This window comes from Schistocerca americana, chromosome X (assembly GCF_021461395.2).
Source record: "Schistocerca americana isolate TAMUIC-IGC-003095 chromosome X, iqSchAmer2.1, whole genome shotgun sequence".
NCBI lineage: Eukaryota > Metazoa > Arthropoda > Insecta > Orthoptera > Acrididae > Schistocerca > Schistocerca americana.
This window is the reverse complement of record NC_060130.1, coordinates 440,038,109-440,059,171: the sequence shown is the minus strand read 5'-3', so window position 1 is coordinate 440,059,171 and position 21,063 is coordinate 440,038,109. Positions and strand designations below refer to the sequence as shown.

At 42.4% G+C, this 21,063-nt stretch overlaps 1 protein-coding gene across 1 annotated transcript in view; it reads left to right on the top strand.

Annotated features, from left to right (window-relative positions):
• LOC124556065 overlaps nucleotides 1-21,063 on the top strand; it is a 158,731-nt gene that overhangs the window by 12,589 nt on the left and 125,079 nt on the right. The window lies entirely within an intron of this gene.

Below are 21,063 nucleotides of genomic sequence, written 5' to 3'. Positions count from 1 at the left end.
GGGTTTGTACCTGCTTCCATTACTGGACAAAAATACCTCAATACATGTTTTATCGGCTGACGTAAAAGAACAAAAAAAAAACAAAAATTCTCCTTCTCTCGCTACTCCAGTTTAGTGTCAAACGGTTCACTGGTTGTTCCTTAACCTAAACGCTATTGTCTAAGATTGGCCCAGTCCGTTGGCAACTAGTGCAACTGCGAGCTCAATAGTTCGGGCAGTTTTGCACTTGAAGTAATACAGGCTGCACAAAGCAGAGTCAGTACTGCAACAATACTAGAAACCGAGAAGCTCGTGGTCGTAATTTTGTTGCACTGTTCATTGCGCCACTGCCATACATGCTGGAGCATCTGCTCAGCAGTAATACGACCTTTCCGTGTCACTGTATGTTCATCCAGCATATAGAAGAGGTGTGATCTTAGCGTGTTGTTTAAGGTTAGCTTCTGCGTTGTCTAATGATTTCTCCAGTCGATACAACGAAGGCTGTGTCAGATTTATTACAGCTGTTCCAGTAATAGTAACTGGGGACGGAATGTAGTGCCACCTACATCACAGGTTATACCATAAACTAATATCCCACTGTTATGTGGTTTTAGCCACATCGTTCCTTGTGGTTGATCCGGTTCGTAACAATTGAGATACTGAAGTCTCTCCAATTAAGGATTACTATCTCTGGAGTAGTCGCGGAGTACATCCATTGCATACTGACCCTTTGAAAGTAAGGACAGGGCGCCATAATGTCCCTTTGGCATCCTACTGCATCCGTTTCAACTAATAATAACTGTATCTCACACGCTGGCACATCGACCTGACCCATCCTGCTTGTGCTCGGTAGTAAGGCCACCTGTCCGCAGCTCGTGGTCTATTGTAGCCGCCACGGTAGCTCAGCGTGTTCGGTCAGAGGGTAAGCTGCCCTCTGTAATAAAAAAACTGAGTTCATGGTCCAACAATGTACTAAAACAAGCGTCATGGGACGTCAGCCTCGAACCAATCTAACGAACATTAACGAACAAAATGAGATCAACAATAAAAAAAAGTAGCTAACGTTGCTGTCTCTGGATCACGGGTCCCAGGTTCGAATCCCGGCCGGCTTGGGGATTTTCTATGAACGGGGTCTGGGTGTTTTTGTTGTCCTAATCATTTCATCATCATCATTCGTGACAGTGGCTAGATTGGACTGTGTAAAAATTGGAATGTGTCAAACTTGGGACTGTGTACGGGTGCTGATGACCGCGCAACTGAGCGCCCCACAAACCAAACATCACATCACGCCACCTGGGCAAAAGGAATTCAAATCACTCTCCCTCCCCTTCTCACAAATTCGTACATACTCTCACGTTCAAAACTATCCGACCATCCTGAATTGCATTTGACCTGATTTGCATGGAGCCCAAATAACGTAACTGTCTTGTAGGTCCTCTAATCTCGTTTCGGTACAGTCGCTTGAACTACACAAAATAAATACCACGAATGACCACTGGACAACATTGCTCTGTATTGTAATAACTCCAGGTATAAATTAATACCACGATACTAAAAATATCATGGAACATCTGAGCTAATCCTTAGCTTTTGTAAACTCAAATGTATTACAAGAAATAACATTAATAAACTTGTGCCACTCTCATTAGTATCTCACATAAAAATTCCGGCAGTTCTTAACACAATTACTCCGTAATCCTTACTCAAAACTACATTGTCTTGTGAATAAGACATTTTCAAGAATATCTGCACTCCCAGACAAGCTCTCTAAAAGCTTTTCCAACCACCAATTAACCATCGTGCAATAAGCGACTGCTACTGAACAAAGTGCATAGTGAACAGACGAGTTGCAAGAACCATGATTAACAGCGTCAAACACTATCAGAACTTCACCCTCAACAACATATCACCAGTAATTTGACTATCTTCATGATGACCCATGTATGGTTCAAAAACAACCTATCGCACTTGTTAGCTAATACAAAGTGACATAAAAAATGAAAGTTATTAATGTCCAGTCATCTATGCATACCTTTTAACTTCAAATGACATGACGAACTGTTATGTTCTGGCTACAGATTGAGACCCAATACTAACTAAACAAAATATTCGTACCCGACCGAGACGCGTCCACAACGTTAATCGTCATTGCTGACTAGCTTTAAAGAAACGTGATGTAACACGTTTTTAGCAAATATTGTTGTTGTGGTCTTCAGTCCTGAGACTGGTTTGATGCAGCTCTCCATGCTACTCTATCTTGTGCAAGCTGCTTCATCTCCCAGTACGTACTGCAGCATACATCCTTCAGTGTATTCATCTCTTGGTATACCTCTACGATTTTTACCCTCCACGCTGCCCTCCAATACTAAATTGGTGATCCCTTGATGCCTCAGAACATGTCCTGTCAACCGATCCCTTCTTCTAGTCAAGTTGTGTCACAAACTCCTCTTCTCCCCAATTCTATTCAATACCTCCCCATTAGTTATGTGATCTACCCATCTAATCTTCAGCATTCTTCTGTAGCACCACAATTCGAAAGCTTCTATTCTATTCTTGTCCGAACTATTTATCGTCCATGTTTCACTTCCATACATGGCTACGCTCCATACAAATAATCTCAAAAACGACCTCCTGACACTTAAATCTATACTCGATGTTAACAAATTTCTCTTCTTCAGAAACGCTTTCCTTGCCATTGCCATCTTCATTTTATATCCTCTCTACTTCGACCATCATCAGTTATTTTGCTCCACAAATAGCAAAATTCCTTTACTACTTTAAGTGTCTCATTCCCTAATCTAATTCCCTCAGCATCACCCGAGTTAACTCCACTACATTCCATTATCCTCGTTTTGCTTTTGTTGGTGTCCATCTTATATCCTTCTTTCAAGACACTGTCCAATCCGTTCAGCTGCTCTTCCAAGTCCTTTGCTGTCTCTGACAGAATTACAATGTCATCGGCGAGCCTCAAAGTTTTTATTTCTCCTCCATGGATTTTAATTCCTACTCCGAACTTTTCTTTTCTTTCCTTTATTGCTTGCCCAATATACAGATTGAATAACATCGGGGATAGGCTACAACCCTGTCTCACTCCCTTCCCAACCACTGCTTCCCTTTCACGCCCCCCGACTCGTATAACTGCCATCTGGTTTCTGTACAAATTGTAAATAGCCTTTCGCTCCCTGTATTTTACCCGTGCCACCTTCAGAATTTGAATGAGAGTATTTCAATCAACATTGTCAAAAGCTTTCTCTAAGTCTACAAATGCTAGAAACGTAGGTTTGCCTCTTCTAAATCTAGCTTCTAAGATAATTCGTATGGTCAGTATTGCCTCATATGTTTCAATATTTCTACGGAATCCAAACCGATCTTCCCCGAGGTCGTTAGTATTTTGCAGCCGTGACTTATTAAACTGACAGTTCGGTAATTTTCACATCTGTCAACACCTGCTTTTTTGGGATTGGAATTATTATATTCTTCTTGAAGTCTGAAGGTATTTCGCCTGTCTTACACATCTTACTCACCAGATGGTAGAGTTTTGTCAGGACTGGCTCTCCCAAGGCTGTCAGTAGTTCTAATGGAATGTTATCTAATCCCGGAGGCCTTTTTTCGACTTAGGTCTTTCAGTACTCTGTCAAACTCTTCACGCAGTATCATATCTCCCATTTCATCTTCATCTGCAACCTCTTCCATTTCCATAAGATTGCCCTCAAGTACCTCGCCCTTGTATGTACCCTCTATATACTCCTTCCACCTTTCTGCTTTCCCTTCTTTGCTTAGAACTGGGTTTCCATCTGAGCTCTTGACATTCATGCAATTGGGTCTCTTTTCCCCAAAGCTCTCTTTAATTTTCCTGTAGGCAGTGTCTATCTTACCCCTTGTGATATGTGCCTCTACATCCTTACATTTGTCCTCTAGCCATCCTAGCTTTGCCATTTTGCACTTCCTGTCGATCTCATTTTTGAGACGTTTGTATTCCTTTTTGCCTGCTTCACATACTGCATTTTCATATTTTCTCCTTTCATCAATTAAATTCAATATGTGTTCTGTCACCCAAGGATTTCTACTAGCCCTCTGCTGCCTTCACTACTTCATCCCTCAAAGCTACCCATTCTTCTTCTACTATACTTCTTTCCCCCATTCTTGTCAATTGTTCCCTTATGCTCACCCTGAAACTCTCTACAACCTCTGGTTCTGTCATTTTATCCAGGTCCCATCTCCTTAAATTCCCACCTTTTTGCAGTTTCTTCAGTTTTAATCTACAGTTCATAACCAATAGATTGTGGTCAGAGTCCACATCTGCCCCTGGAAATGTCTTACAATTTAAAATCTGGTTCCTAAATCTCTGTCTTACCATTACACAATCTATCTGAAACCTGTCAGTACCTCCAGGCTTCTTCCATGTATACAACCTTCTTTTATGATTTTTGAACCAAGTGTTAGCTACGATTAAGTTATGCTCTGTGCAAAATTCTACTAGGCGGCTTCCTCTTTCATTCCTTACCCCCAATCCATATTCACCTACTACGTTTCCTTCTCCTCCTTTTCCTACTATCGCATTCCAGTCACCCATGACTATTAAATTTTCGTCTCCCTTCGCTATCTGAATAATTTACTTCATCTCATCATATATTTCTTCAATCTCTTCGTCATCTGCAGAGCTAGTTGGCATATAAACTTGTACTACTGTAGTAGACGTGGGCTTCGTGTCTATCTTGGCCACAATAATGCGTTCACTATGCTGTTTGTAGTAGCTTACCCGCAATCCTATTTTTTATTCATTATTAAACCTACTCCTGCATTACCCCTATTTGATTTTGTATTTATAACCCTGTATTCACCTCACCAAAAGTCTTGTTCCTCCTGTCACCGAACTTCGCTAATTCCCACTATATCTAACTTTAACCTATCCATTTCTCTTTTTAAATTTTCTAACCTACCTGCCCGATTAAGGGATCTGACATTCCACGCTCCGTTCCGTAGAATACCAGTTTTCTTTCTCCTGATAACGACGTCCTCTTGAGTAGTCCCCGCCCGGAGATCCGAATGGGGGACTATTTTACCTCCGGAATATTTTACCCAAGAGGACGCCATCATCGTTTAACCATACAGTAAAGCTGCATGCACTCGGGAAAAATTACGGCTGTAGTTTCCCCTCGCTTTCAGCTGTTCGCAGTACCAGCACAGCAAGGCCGTTTTGGTTAGTGTTAGAAGGCCAGATCAGCCAATCATCCAGACTGTTGCCCCTGCAACTACTGAAAAGGCTGCCGCCCCTCTTCAGAAACCACACGTTCGTCTGGCCTCTCAACACTCAACAGATACCCCTCCGCTGTGGTTGCACCTACGGTACGGCTATCTCAGCTATCGCTGAGGCACGCAAGCCTCCCCACCAACGGAAAGGTCTATGGTTCATGGGGAGTGGGGTTCGAGAATCTGGACTTCAGATTACATGACGAAAATTCTTATACTGGATTGGGACAAATATCAAGAAACTGTCGTACCTGTTAAATAACCACGAAAGATGTTAAATATGGTTTCATTCCGAAATAACGAACTTGAAATGATGTAATGTATGTGTTGGATGGTGATTCTAACCGAGCATCTAATCCGATAGTTTTGTAAGCACAACAGATTCCAGATATAAAATTTACTCAGCCGCAGCGAGATGTTTGAAACAGTAATGACGAGAAAAATGAATAATTTAGGTCTCCCCAGGGTTCAACGCGACAAGTATCGCCGTTGTTTTCTAGCCACGATTGGACATTAAATGTAGACTTTTTTAACCAGAAGCGAGATGTGCGCATGTTTGAACTAGAAGTGACGTGACGAAGAGTACAGTGATGACTGCTAATCGAACCCGCACATATTGTTGTTTACAACATACGAAGACACGTTAGCTATAGAATTCTTTTTCACCAGTAGCAATGAGTGGCATGTTTGAACTTGAAATGATGTGACGAAAATATCTATGTCTCTCTGGTAATCGAAGGCGTCACATATCGTTATTCATAATGAATTAAGAGATGTTAAAAATCAAAATAAATTTCCACAAACATTTAGGTATGATCATGCTAAAGCCTGAAAGGACGTATGAAAATTTTTGTGCCGAACCAGGATTCGAACCATGACACACGCCTTACGTGGAGTTTGGAACATTGAGCACACAACGATTTGTTGGCCCTGTGTCATCACGAAGGGATCAATCCTCGTGAAACAAGAGCCAGTATATTCAACATCTCAAGCTGAAATAAAAGATAGAATAAGTGCCCTTTGACCTTACATGACGTTTGGTTCTTTAACTGAAATAAAAATACTAGCGTAAGAAAGGTTACTGGAGACGGAGTTTCTACATCCTGCCACTTACGCCTCCGTCATGGTCCAATATATCCTGTAGTTGGTAGCGAAGGGACATCACGTTGAATGTGAATGTGGAATCACGGTGGAATCATAAGTTCTCCATTTGGCATAATCAGGCGCTATAGGCTCTACTAGTACTTATTCAAAAAAGGGTTCAAATGGCTCTGAGCATTATGGGACTCAACTTCTTAGGTCATAAGTCCCCTAGAACTTAGAACTACTTAAACCTAACCAACCTAAGGACATCACACACACACATGCCCGAGGCAGGATTCGAACCTGCGACCGTAGCAGTCCCGCGGTTCCGGACTGCAGCGCCAGAACCGCACGGCCACCGCGGCCGGCTACTAGTATTTATTAAAAAATCTTCGACTGAAGTGATAATCGAAGCCTGACCCTATATATACAACCTAGTATCGAGCTCCCCGATCACTGAACACCACATCCGTCTGAATCGTGATTTTGTTGTAGCACTGGTGGGCCAGACTGGACAACAATTTTGACTTCCTGACTCCCTGGAGTGGATTACGGTCGGTTCAGAACATTCATATCTGCTCGATCAAATCGTCACTAACTGGGTACCAGCCTCAGCTACCCAGTGCGTATATCCAACTTGATTTTGTAATCACCAAAATAAAATTACATGGCTGCAAATTACACAAATTGCCAACACTGGAAGATGCGGGAGTTTCCACAGGCAGTATTGCTTCCACTTAAGCTACTCTCCATGTTTCGGGTGTAGCCCATCATTACATCATCGTCCGCCCCGATAGCTGAGTGATTAGCGTGACGGATTCCCGTCCTACGGGCTCAGGTTCGATTCCGGGACTGGGTGTTCTGTTGTCTTCATCATCATTTCATCTCCATCCGGTAAATAAGTCGCCCAATGTGGCGTCGAATGTAATAAGACCTGCACCAAGGCGGCCGGACCTGCCCCGCAAGGGGACTCCCAGCCAATGACGCCAAATTTCCATTTCCATCACAACAACATTTAAATGAACTTTACGCATAGTTTTTTGTTTTGATATCGGCAGTAGCCGAAAAGAGATGATGACTAATGATATAGACCAGGGACATTCAATAATTAAAGAGAAAAATTGATGTAGAAATCAAGATATTTGTAGCAGGAGCTTTTTATTTTCATGACTTTCGATTTTTATCACTGGGATGCGCTGATAACAGCAGTAGAACAAAAATTATTTTGTTTATAACATCAATACTGTATTTAACGATGGCTTGGGTGCTTAAACTTTCACATTAGTTGAACAACGTTCAGTGATACGTTTTTGTTTCTCCCAGAAGGTGAAAAACTGGCTAATATCTGTTGTCGAATGCTTTTATATTGTGGTGAAAGTTGTATGTACAGCGGAAACCGTTGTGTCAGAACAGTTCACAAACGGTCGAACCTCAGTGACTGACGAGTAACGTCCTCGATGGTCAGTGGATGTGTCAATTTCTTTGCTTGAAACCCGCATTGACGACATTATTCTTGAAGACGTACGTGTTAAAGCTAGCCGGTCGGTGTGGCCGAGCGGTTCTAGGCGCTTCAGTCTGGAACCGCGCGACCGCTTCGGTCGCAGGTTCGAATCCTGCCTCGGGCATTGTTGTGTGAGATGTCCTTAGGTTAGTTAGGTTTAAGTAGTTCTAAGTTCTACGGGACTGATGACCTCAGATTTTAAGTCCCATAGTGCTCAGAGCCATTTGAACCATTTTGTTACAGCTTAGCATATAGCAAAAACAGTGCCAATAGGTGTTGGCATTGTTCATAATGTTATTAGTAACTAGCTCAACAGCCGTGCAGTCTGACGCGCCTTGTCTTGGTTCGCGCGGCTCCCCCCCCCCCTCCCCCCGCCTCCCTCCTGTCGAAGGTTCGCGTCCTCCCTCGGGCATGTGTGTGTGTGATGTCCGTAGCGTAAGTTAGTTTAAGTTCGATTAATTAGTGTGTAAGCCTAGGGACCGATGTTCTCAGCAGTTTGGTCCCATAGAACCTTACCGAAAACCAGCTCAAGTACTACAAGTGAAGTGCAGGGCAGATCCCGGAAAAGTTAAAGCAACCACACATGGAATCAGGACTCAAAGCGTACATACTTAAGAGAACGCTACGAAATGGAATGTAACCCTTTTCTAAACAAGATTTTAGCGTGTGATGAAGCTTCGGTTCACCATTTTGAACCAAAGACCAAAAGATGAAACATGGGACCTTGAATATTCCGGCACATTAACTAGGGAACGTATAACACATATACTGTACATCAGCACCTAAATATGCCACTAACACACAGTAAGTGTAACCCTATGGGGGGGGGGGGGGGGAATTTTGAAGTGTGACCGTGAGTTAACCTAATGGACAGAGGGCATCGAACATGAATTTCGTTACTATGGCATTTAGTAGAAAACTGAAAGACTTTAATTTGATAAGTAATGAAAGTAGTGAAAGTTTTTCGTGAATAAAATAATAGACAGTCGCCAGCCTAATTAGGCATAATAATTTGGAACATTAATCTCAAAGAATTTAAATATAATTTAGCAAAAGGGGGTTTCATTCTTTCTCTCTTGGTAAAGTACAAAGAACACACACAAATTTCAGATGAACTGACCAGTTGTAAGCAGTAGTTACGATTTGCATAAACTGGCAAACACAGAAAGATAATTAGCGCTTTACTCCTATTGATAATAATCACCACCTCAACCATTAACCAATTCAGCACCAAAAGGTCATCAAAGACCTCAAGAGACTAAATGAAGTATGACAAAAGTCCTTGTTTAACTAACACACACACCACAAATGCAGATAAATAACACTGTACAAACACTTTTTTACCCTCTCTGGTTTATGGAAATACGAGGGTCGTCCATAAAGTAAGTTCCGTTTCCGTTTCTATTCGCGGCAGCGCTACGATCGCAGTTCCGAGCACGCGCGGCAGTTACTCTGACTCAAGGAGAAGGCATGTAGGCCATTTGGAGATCGCTGCTGCCGACGTGTGCTTTGTAGTGCTTCTTTATAATGTCAGCCGTAATTGAAAATGCCGCTGGGTGTGAAGTAAGATCTGTGATTGGTTTTCTAAATGCAAAGAAAATTAAACCAAAGGAAATTCATCGGCAATCTACGAGGTTTACGGACGAAATGCTACGAGTGATTCAGTGGTTAGAAGATTGGCCAGACTATTCAATGAAGGACGTGATCAAGTGCACGATGAAGAACAAAGTTGACGCCCGTCTATGGTTACTGATGAACTGGTTCATACAATTGAAGAGAAGATTAAGCACACCCGTAAGTTTACACTTAGTGTCCTTGCTATGGAAGTTCGGCAAATCTCACGATCACGAATTCATGGAATTGTTACTGAAAAATTGAAATTTCGAAAACTTTGCTCACGTTGAGTACCAAAAATTCTTACTAAACAATACAAAAAACATCGGATGGGCAGTCCACTTCAGTTTTTGACACGCTAAAATGAATAAGGCGATGGCTTTCTTTCTCGGATAGTCACGGGGGATGAAACTTGGATATCGTATGACACCCCTGAAACAAAACGGCAATCAATGGAATGGAGGCACACTTCATCCCCAACGAAGGTTAAGCCTAAGCAAATATTGACTCCTCGAAAAGTTATGAGCACCGTTTTTTTGTGACAGAAAAGGCATTTTGCTGATTGATTTCTTACTACGAGGCCAAACAATCAATGCACATGGTTACTGCGAGACCATTAAGAAACTGCCCCGCGCAATACAGAACAAGCGCCGGAGATTACTGTCAAAAGGTGTTTTTTCCACGATAATGTCCGACCTCACACGGCAAATGTGATCAAACAACTCTTACGGGAATTTCACTGGGACGCGTTTGATCATCCTCCGTACAGCTCGGACCTCGCTCCTAGCGGCTTTCATCTCTTCTTACATCTAAAATCTGTCCTTGGTGGTCAATAGTTCAACGATGATGACGAGCTGAAAGAACATGTTACCACATAGTTGAATACACAGGCGGCAAAGCCGGCCGGAGTGGCCGAGCGGCTCTAGGCGCTACAGTCTGGAACCGCGCGACCGCTACGGTCGCAGGTTCGAATCCTGCCTCGGGCATGGATGTGTGTGATGCCCTTAGGTTAGTTAGGTTTAAGTAGTTCTAAGTTCTAGGGGACTGATGACCTCAGATGTTAAGTCCCATAGTGCTCAGAGCCATTTGAACCATTTGAACACAGGCGGCAACCTTCTATGAAGAAGGCATACAAAAACTTGTGCCACGCTGTGACAAGTGCCTACAAAATTTCGGAAGCTATATAGAACTGTACAATAAATATTCTTTCTGTGTCTGTACATGTTTGTTTTATACAACCAAACGGAACTTACTTTGTGGACATACCTCGTACTTCAGATTTCTTTAGCAAAACAATCTTTAGTTTAACTTTTTCATAATAAAAAAGAATGTAGTAGAGACCCATAAACTGTCACTTACTCTACTGGCAAATTCTGTAACTATTTCAGAGACAAATTACCTAACACTATTGTGGATTTCTAACCCCACTTAAATTTGTTTATGTTTTAACGCTTTAAAACAAGTTATTCAAATGTTAAGCTCAATCAGTTTCAGAAAACAGTTCATCATACTAATGAATGCAGTTTACTTTTCATAACAGTCCAACATACGTGCCTTTCTAACTACCTGTGAAGCTGGTAACTTTAATAACAACATTTAAACATTCTAGCACTGAACTTTAGCACCTTTAGTGCAACCACGAACCATTATATTTACAGAAACAGGGTGCTCGGTTATCTGTACGTTATGGACAGGACCCTGCATTGGTTTGAGATTAGGACAGGTGTTAAGGTGCAAACACAGTTTTATGTGACTGGAATTATTATTGAAAAACATTCACATCAATATACTGGTCCATACTGTGATACGTATCTGAACTCCTGTAGTTGGTGGCGCAGTGGCGCAATAGTAGTGGCAAACATGTGGCGGCGAAGTGGTCCCATGCTCTTGAAGTTGTATGCTCTTTATAAATTCTTCTTGCCGATGTATTTCCTTCATTTCAGAGCCATTCTATGACAACAAGAGCACCATACGACAGCCAGAACCACATCCGAGGCAATTTCAACGTAAATTGGCTTCGAAATGCCTCACTTGGCACCCGCCTTGTTAACAGTACAACGTCTAGCCACTGACTGCGTGCTGTGCTCTCTTTCTTGCCGCCCAGATTGACCGCCAGATCCACCTTTTCCCGCCTACGAAGCCCCTTCCGTAGCGGAGGGAGTTCCCCACGTCTTTTAAGTTACATCATACAATTTCCCTAAGTATGAACCAGTTTTCTACATTCAGTTTCTCTTTTATAAACAGGCATATTTTATAAAGTTTCATTATTTAAACACACTGTTGAGTTTTTTCTAAAATATCCATCACCCACATCCACTTCCCTCTGGCAATTCAAAGACATTAATCAGTAAAGGCCAAATATTTCATAGTTACATACATAAAATTACGCAGTATAAATTATTTACAATCGATCTTGGTGTTACAAACGGACAACAAATGTAGCATCTTGTCATTAATGGCAGTATACAAATTAATGCACACATCTTGTGTACCCTAAGCTGCTAGCTCGTTTAATTAATTGAAGCTCTCGCAGCCCGTCCCATTATTAAGTGAAATCGCAATTCAATTACGAATGATATATAAATTGTAGAGAATTTCTTCTCCGCCAACTTATTTCTACAGTGGTATTAAACGTTTTCTGCCATTTTCAGTTTATCCGACGGAGACAACAGCTGAAACAACAGAAAACCATTATAGGGTAATCAGGACCTCGCATTCGTGGTTTTCTGATGGTTTCAGCACATTCACTAGTTATATAGTGGGAGAACATCCTCCGACGAGAAATACTTTGTTCTTATAGTGATAAATCACCATAAATGGGTTGTAGATTATATCTAGAATACCGGCTCATTATTATCAACTCTTACAACTGCGTGTTCTCCAGCGAATTAAGCGAACAGAAAAGCAAACAGAAAATTAAGCGAACAGAAAAAATAATGAAGAATATAGGATGGGGTGAACATCAAATCCTTCATCTTTCCAATTCAACATTCGAAAAATGTCGAAAATAAGCGACATAATACTTTCTAAAGACGGACAAGTAACAACAGCAATAATAATATTACAATAAAAAGTAATTAAGTTTGGCGCATACCGACATTCAGCTGATGATTATAAAAAGTTGACTGTTCAGACTGCACAAAAACTGCAGTACAAGAGAGTTTCTTAAGAAAGCGTTACTGAAATTCAGTCTCGTCGTTTTCAGCTGCATTATAGAAGGGACAATACAGCTGACTTTACATATACTATTTTTTAAGCAATATTTCACCCTATGGTAAAAGCTGAACTCGCGTCAGCAAACACACGCGATGCCACAGAGCTAGTGAAGCGCCGATGTGTAGGACGTTCTTTCACTTCTGTAGTAGTAGTTAACAGAGAAAGAACGTCTATTGCTCACAAACCGAAAAATATAAGAAATTACAGCAATTTACGTTCAGAATGTTTCATCAAAATTACAAGAAAATATCCAATAAATTTTGAAGGATAATTCAAGTCTAGTACCGAAACTAACCCCCCCCCCCCCTTCTCATGAACCACGGACCTTGCCGTTGGTGGAGAGGCTTGCGTGCCTCAACCATAGTGATAGCCGTACCGTAGGTGCAACCACAACGGAGGGGTACCTCTTGAGAGGCCAGACAAACGTGTGGTTCCCCAAGAGGGGCAGCAGCCTTTTCAGTAGTTGCAGGGGCAACAGTCTGGATGACTGACTGATCTGACCTTGTAACGCTAACCAAAATGGCCTTGCTGTTCTGGTACTGCGAAGAGCTGAAAGCGAGGGGAAACTACAGCCGTAATTTCTCCCGAGGGCATGCAGCATTACTGTATGATTAAATGATTATGGCGTCCTCTTGGGTAAAATATTCCGGAGGTAAAATAGTCCCCCATTCGGATCTCCGGGCGGGGACTACTCAAGAGGACGTCGTTATCAGGAGAAAGAATACTGGCGTTCTACGGATCGGAGCGTGGAATGTCAGATCCCTTAATCGGGCAGGTAGGTTAGAAAATTTAAAAAGAGAACTGGATCCGTTAAAGTTAGATATAGAGGGAATTAGTGAAGTTCGGTGGCAGGAGGAACAAGACTTCTAGTGAGGTGAACACAGGGTTATAAATACAAAATCAAATAGGGTTAATGCAGGAGTAGATTTAATAATGAATAAAAAAATAGGAGTGCGGGTAAGCTACTACAAACAGCATAGTGAACGCATTATTGCGGCCAAGATAGACACGAAGCCCACGTCTACTACAGTAGTACAAGTTTATATGCCAACTAGCTAGGCAGCAGACGATCAAATAGGTAAAAAGACGAGGGCTAGTAGAAACCCTTGGGTAACAGAAGAAATATTGAATTTAATTGGTGAAAGGAGAAAATGTAAAAATGCAGTAAATGAAGCAGACAAAAAGGAGTACAAACGTCTCAAAAAATGAGATCGATATGAAGTGCAAAATGGCTAATCAGGGATGGCTAGAGGACAAATGTAAGGATGTAGAGGCTTATCTCACTAGGGGTAAGATAGATACTGCCTACAGGAAAATTCAAGAGACCTTTGGAGAAAGGAGAACCACTTGCATAAATATCAAGAGCTTTGATGGAAACCCAGTTCTATGAAAAGAAGGGAAAGCAGAAAGGTGGAAGGTGTATATAGAGGGTCTATACAAGGGCGATGTACTTGAGGACAATATTATGGAAATGGAAGAGGGTGTAGATGAAGATGAAATGGGAGATATGATACTGCGTGAAGAGTTTGACAGAGCATTGAAAGACCTGAGTCCAAACAAGGCCCCCGGAGTAGACAACATTCCATTAGAACTACTAACAGCCTTGGGAGAGCCAGTCCTGACAAAACTCTACCATCTGGTGAGTAAGATGTATGAGACAGGCGAAATATCTTCAGACTTCAAGAATAATATAATAATTCCAATCCCAAAGAAAGCAGGTGTTGACAGATGTGAAAATTACCGAACTATCAGTTTAATAAGTCACAGCTGCAAAATACTAACGCGAATTCTTTACAGACGAATGGAAAAACTGGAAGAAGCCGACCTCGGGGAAGATCAGTTTGGATTCCGTAGAAATGTTGGAACACGTGAGGCAATACTGACCCTACGACTTAACTTAGAAGCAATATTAAGGAAAGGCAAACCTACGTTTCTAGCATATGTAGACTTAGAGAAAGCTTTTGACAATGTTGATAGAAATACTCTCATTCAAATTCTGAAGGTGGCACGGGTAAAATACAGGGAGCGAAAGGCTATTTACAATTTGTACAGAAACCAGATGGCAGTTATACGAGTCGATGGGCATGAAAGGGAAGCAGTGGTTGGGAAGGGAGTGAGACAGGGTTGTAGCCTATCCCCGATGTTATTCAATCTGTATATTGAGCAAGCAATAAAGGAAACAAAAGAAAAGTTCGGAGTAGGAATTAAAATCCATGGAGGAGAAATAAAAACTTTGAGGTTCGCCGATGACATTGTAATTCTGTCAGAGACAGCAAAGGACTTGGAAGAGCAGCTGAACGGAATGGACAGTGTCTTGAAAGAAGGATATGAGATGGACATCAACAAAAGCAAAACGAGGATAATGGAATGTAGTGGAGTTAACTCGGGTGATGCTGAGGGAATTAGATTAGGGAATGAGACACTTAAAGTAGTAAAGGAATTTTGCTATTTGTGGAGCAAAATAACTGATGATGGTCGAAGTAGAGAGGATATAAAATGTAGATTGGCAATGGCAAGGAAAGCGTTTCTGAAGAAGAGAAATTTGTTAACATCGAGTATAGATTTAAGTGTCAGGAAGTCGTTTTTGAGAATATTTGTATGGAGCGTAGCCATGTATGGAAGTGAAACATGAACGATAAGTAGTTCGGACAAGAATAGAATAGAAGCTTTCGAATTGTGGTGCTACAGAAGAATGCTGAAGATTAGATGGGTAGATCACATAACTAATTGGGAGGTATTGAATAGAACTGGGGAGAAGAGGAGTTTGTGGCACAACTTGAGTAGAAGAAGGGATCGGTTGGTAGGACATGTTCTGAGACATCGAGGGATCACCAATTTAGTATTGGAGGGCAGCGTGGAGGGTAAAAATCGTAGAGGGACACGAAGAGATGAATACACTAAGCAGATTCAGAAGGATGTAGGCTGCAGTAGGTACTGGGAGGTGAAGAAGCTTGCACAGGATAGAGTAGCATGGAGAGCTGCATCAAACTAGTCTCAGGACTGAAGAATACAACAACAACAACAACAACCGAAACTAAATCGACTATGACAGGGTTGCCAAACAAATCTTGTGATGTTGCTAAGTCACAGCTTTTGAATAGCAGTAACCTATTCTTGTGTGGCGCTCAAAATCTCACTCTAGTGCTGCTACCCAAATCTTGCTACCTGTCTTCTGTGCCGGACATCAACTCGAGGGCAGGCTTCAGTCAACGCACGTACAGAATACATCACAGAGTTTACATCTATTCTGCCTGATGATTACAATTATCTCAGTATGTATAATACCACAGAAGCAATGTAAATCTAAGTAAAGTATCCTGTGATTTATGTAATTGTATTACTATATGTTTATATGCTATCTGTGTAATGGAGACATAGTTGCATCATGATAATTCTCAAAGATGGAAGTTTCAGGATGATCTGTACATATGGTAAGGATACTTTAGCTGTATTTCTAGGATTGCAAAACATCGAAATCGGCCATTGTCTCGACTTTAGGCAGTTCTGCTATGAAATTCATCATATAAGGTCGAGTCAGTGCTTCGCAAGTGTGCCGCAGACAGAAAGAAGTCTGAGGAACTGCTTTATATCATTGGAAAAGAAAAGGTCGCAATAAAAAGTTAACACCAACATTTCAGTTACTGTAGATACGTTACTACTCAAGTATTACTGGGGATACATATCCGCTGTAATCTTACAGCAGTAGATAAAAGTTCCTCAGATTTGTAATCTGCCAAATGTCATATTTTTTCGCTTTGTGAGACAATATAAACATCAGATGTAAGTTGCATAATTGTGTAAAAGGCAGATAGAACTGTAGTCAACCAAGCAGCTTAATCCATTTGTCCTTTAAGACAATATGAGTGATGTTTGATCATTAATTTTGATATTTGTGTGATAGGACATTAACGTCATCATATCTTCAATCATTGTTTTATGACGGCGCTAGGGTAAGTGCGCCTTAGCAGTTGCTACTGTTTCTGCTGGGGTTATTTACCTGTGGTTGTATGGACATACCGGCTTTCTGGATTGGTTATGAAGGCCTAAAGCAAACGAAGTAGTGAATATAGGAGTCTGCATAATTTAATATACAGCAACTACCACCGTTACACCTTAGAAAAAGATTCGGCGGAGAACCCAAGAAAATTCTGTTCCTATGTAAAATCGCTAAGTAGGTCTAAGGCTTCCATCCAGTCACTTGTTGCCTAGTCTGGTGTGACAACAAAAGACAGAAAAACGAAAGCCGAAGTTTTAAATTACGTGTTTAAAGAAACGTTCACGCAGGACGATCGTACAAAAATACCGTCGTTTGACCGTCGCGTCCCGTATGGACGACATAGCAATAAGCATCCGTGTCGTAGACAAAAAACTGAAAGAGCTGAAAAGAAATAAGTCGCCAGTCCGGATGGAATCCCAATTCAGTTTTACAAAGAGTACTCTACGGCATTATCCCCTTACTTCTAAACTAAAAAAACTCCTCCCGCACAGGCCATGAAGCCCCAAATGTACCGACCAGCCGCCGTTTCATCCTCGGGCCACAGGTGTCACTGGATGCGGATATGGAGGGGCATGTGGTCAACACACCGCTCTCCCGGCCGTATGTCAGTGTCCGAGACCGGAGCCGCTACTTCTCAATCAAGTAGCTCCTCAGTTTGCCTCACAAGAGCTGAGTGCACCCCGCTCGCCAACAGCGCTCGGCAGACCGGATGGTCACCCATCCAAGTGCTAGCCCAGCCCGACAGCGGTTAACTTGGGTGATCTGACGGGAACAGGTGTTACCACTGTGGCAAGGCCGTTGGCCACCCCCTTACTTAGCTTGCATTTATCACCTATCTCTCGTCCAGCGCAGAGCCTCAAGCGACCGGAAAAAAGCGCAGGGCATTCCTGAATACAAGAAGGGTAATGGGACGAATCTGCAATATTACAGACCAACATCCTTAACATCGGTTTGTTGCAGAATTCTGGAACATAACGTCGTTAACATTGTTGAAGATTTCGTGCGCTGGCATTAATTTCGCTGCAAACAACGCGTAACGGATCGCTGTGATACGATCGCTTCTCATTCGCATCAGGTTACATTTTTGTACATTTACAGCCAGCTGCCAGTCATCGCATCTACTAGAAATTTTGTCTGCCATCTTGTATCAACCTGCAAGGAAGGAAACCGGAAGTTCGATACAGCATTAGTAGTGCCCTGCTTGGCATAGTCACGTCGTTTAAATACCTGAGTGTAAGGTTGTAGAGCAATATGAAATGGAACGTAGGACTGTGGTATGGAAGACAAATGATCGACTTCGGTTTATTGGGAGAATTTTAGGAAAATGTTGTTCATTTATAAAGGAGACCGCATATAGGACGCTATGTGACATCTTCTTGAGTACTGCTCGAGTATTTTGGATTCGCACCAGGTTGGATTAAAGGAAGACATCCAAGTAATTCAGAGGATGGCTGCTAGATTTGTTATCTGTAGGTTCGAACAACATGCAAGTTTTACGGAGATGCTTGGGAAAATTAAATGGGAATCACTGGATGGGAGCCTACGTTCTTTTCGAGGAGTGCTTTTGAGAAAATTTAGAGTACCGTCATTTAAAGTTAACTGCAGAACAATCCTACTGCCGCCAACATATATTTCGTGTAAGGACCACTAAGATGAGATACGAAAAAAATGAAATGAAATGATCGTGTGACATTGTTGGACGGGAGGTCCGAACTGGGAAAGTTCGGCCGCCGGGTTGCAAGTCTTATTTCAGGTGACGCCACATCGGGTGACTTGCTTGTCGGGGATGATGAGATGATGACGAGAACAACACAACACCCAGTCCACGGACGGAGAAAATCCCCAACTCTGCCGGGAATCGAGCCCGGGCCCGCTGCATGGTAGGCAAGCGCGTTACCACACAGCAAAGCAGGAGGGACAACATACGAGAAATTATGGCTCATACTAAGGCATATAGATAGCCCTTTTTCCCCGATCCATTTGCGAGTGGAACAGGAAAGAAAGCGACTAGTGGTGGTACAGGGTACCCTCCGCCACACACCGTACGGTGCCTTGCGGAGTATGTATGTAGATATGTATGTAGTGTAACTGATAGTTTTACCTTCGCGGCACGTAATCCACTGTGTCGCTTTCAGCTCTAGTATTTTCTTTACTTTGAGAAATACAGTGTGGTTTCTACTCAGTGGCGGAATTAACGGGGGGAACCATGATGCTCAGCCAGGGGAGGGGTTGGGGGCTGGGTGGCCAGAAAATGACAACTTACTATTTTTCTAAGATCAAATTTGCCTCACATTAATAATTTTGAAGAGGTAGTTAATAATTTTACGAACATTTGTCATTTGAACAAAATTTTATCATTTTTGTACAAATTTCTGATTTAACTCTTGTTGTGGTTCTGATTCAAGCCCTGTTGTTGTGGTGGTCTCAGTCCGAAGACAGGATTGACGCATCGCTCCATGCTAATCTATCATCTCTGAATAACAGCTGCAGCCGACATCCATTTGAACCTGCTTACTGTATTCATGCCTTGGTCGCCCTCTACAATTTTTACCCGTCAAACTTCCTTTCATTACCAGAATCACTATTCCTCGATGCCTCAGGATGTGTCCTTTCTGTCGACCTCTCGGTATGCGATCTGATGCTCTCCCGGTGTCTTTCTAACTTGTAGAATTCTCGGGTGTCTGCCCAGGTCACATTGTAAGTTCTCAAAAAAATTTAAGCGAGCCGAATTGTTTCTATCTTCAAGTGGTTATTGATGACTACTGCTCTGCTAGGGCCGGTGTCATATATTAGTTGACTGTTTCCCCCTCCATCACTCCGCTCCTGACGCTGTCCGTGCAGCCGCCATGGTGGGTGGTGACGGCTGTGGATGTGGCAATACCTGGCTGAGAACTGCGGCCCTCAGTCTCTGCATTCTGTGAACCTCACTAGACGGGAACGCTTTGCTTTTAATCGCCTCAGTGCAGGGTTCCACGCCTAACTCAGTACACTATATTTGTTAATGAGACCGTCTTGAACCTTAATTTCAAACACCTCCTTAATCACTCACTCGCAGAAGAAAGAAGATTGCCTAAATAACTTAGTTTTGAATCTTCAAGGCAGATTAAAACTGTGTGCCGGACTGGGATCGAACTCGTGACCTTTGCCTTTATCGGGAAAGTGCTCTACCAATTCAGCTACCTGAGCAAGACTCACGACCTGTCGTCACAGTTGTACTTCTGCCAGTGCCTCATCTCCTAAACCTGTGAGGACAATTTGTGCGTCGTGCTAGGATAGCTCAGTTGGCAGAGCACGTGCTCACGAGAGGTAAAGTTCCTAGGTTCGAGTCGCACTCTCGCACACACTTTTAATCCTCCAGGAAGTTTCGTATCAGCGCACACTCCGCTGCAGAGCGAAAAATTCGTTTTGGTATCTCAGTTTTGTTGTAATCTATAGTAGGGGCAAGTTTTATAGTACTGTCGACCACGGCTGAATTTTGTGATCTGTGGCGTCTATGTTCACAGCAGGTCTCTACTGTGCGTACCGTTTCCCATTTGTATACCATGCATCACTGTCGGGTGGTTTCTTTAATTTTTTCTTTTTTTTAGAAACTGTCTATGGGCCATTCGTACCACTTGGCACGTACCTGTCTAAGAGGTAGTGTATAATACTCCTAATTCTCCTATTCTTTTCTGTTTATGGTCAGTGTTTTCAGTCAGACAAAGGAACATTCGATGTTGAAGTGCAGGTAATTTGAAATCTGTTTCGTGTCGACTTACTACGCAGAAGCATCTTACTACCAGTCTCAGTATTCCTATTGACTCTCAGTGTCCGAAAGAACAGTTACCATCTTCATATAGATAAGGTTTACCAGCCAATGATATTCTTCAGTGCGGATCCACTCACATTGTTCAAACTCTTACGGGAATCGGTAGAGTGACTGTCGCGAGCAATGAGTATAGTGGGTAGGGGCACTGCAAATGTAGTGTGTGGACAGTAAGTTGGAAATGTGGGTCTCACGTGGAGCGTGCCAGAGATAAGTCCGGGCATTCGCACTGTCCTCTGTGTCCTCAATGGCTCTGCCGACGCGGTAGCTCAGCGTGTTCGGTCAGAGAGATAGCTGCCCCCTGAAAAAACTGGGTGAAAAAAAATCCGGCACGGTAGCTCAGAGTGTTCGGTCGGAGGGTTAGCAGCCCTCTGTAATAAAAAAAAATAAAAATAAAATAAAAAACAGTGAATAGATCAACAACGAACTTCAACGGGTGTCATGGGACGTCCACTCCGAACAAAGGCAACGAACGTTAACGAACAAAATGAGATTTTTTTTAAAAAGAAGTCAGATAGAGCGTCTGCCATGTAAGTAGGAGATTCTGGGTTTGAGTCCCGGTCGGGGCACACATTTTCAACTGTCCCCGTTGATATTTACCAACACCAGTAAGCAGCT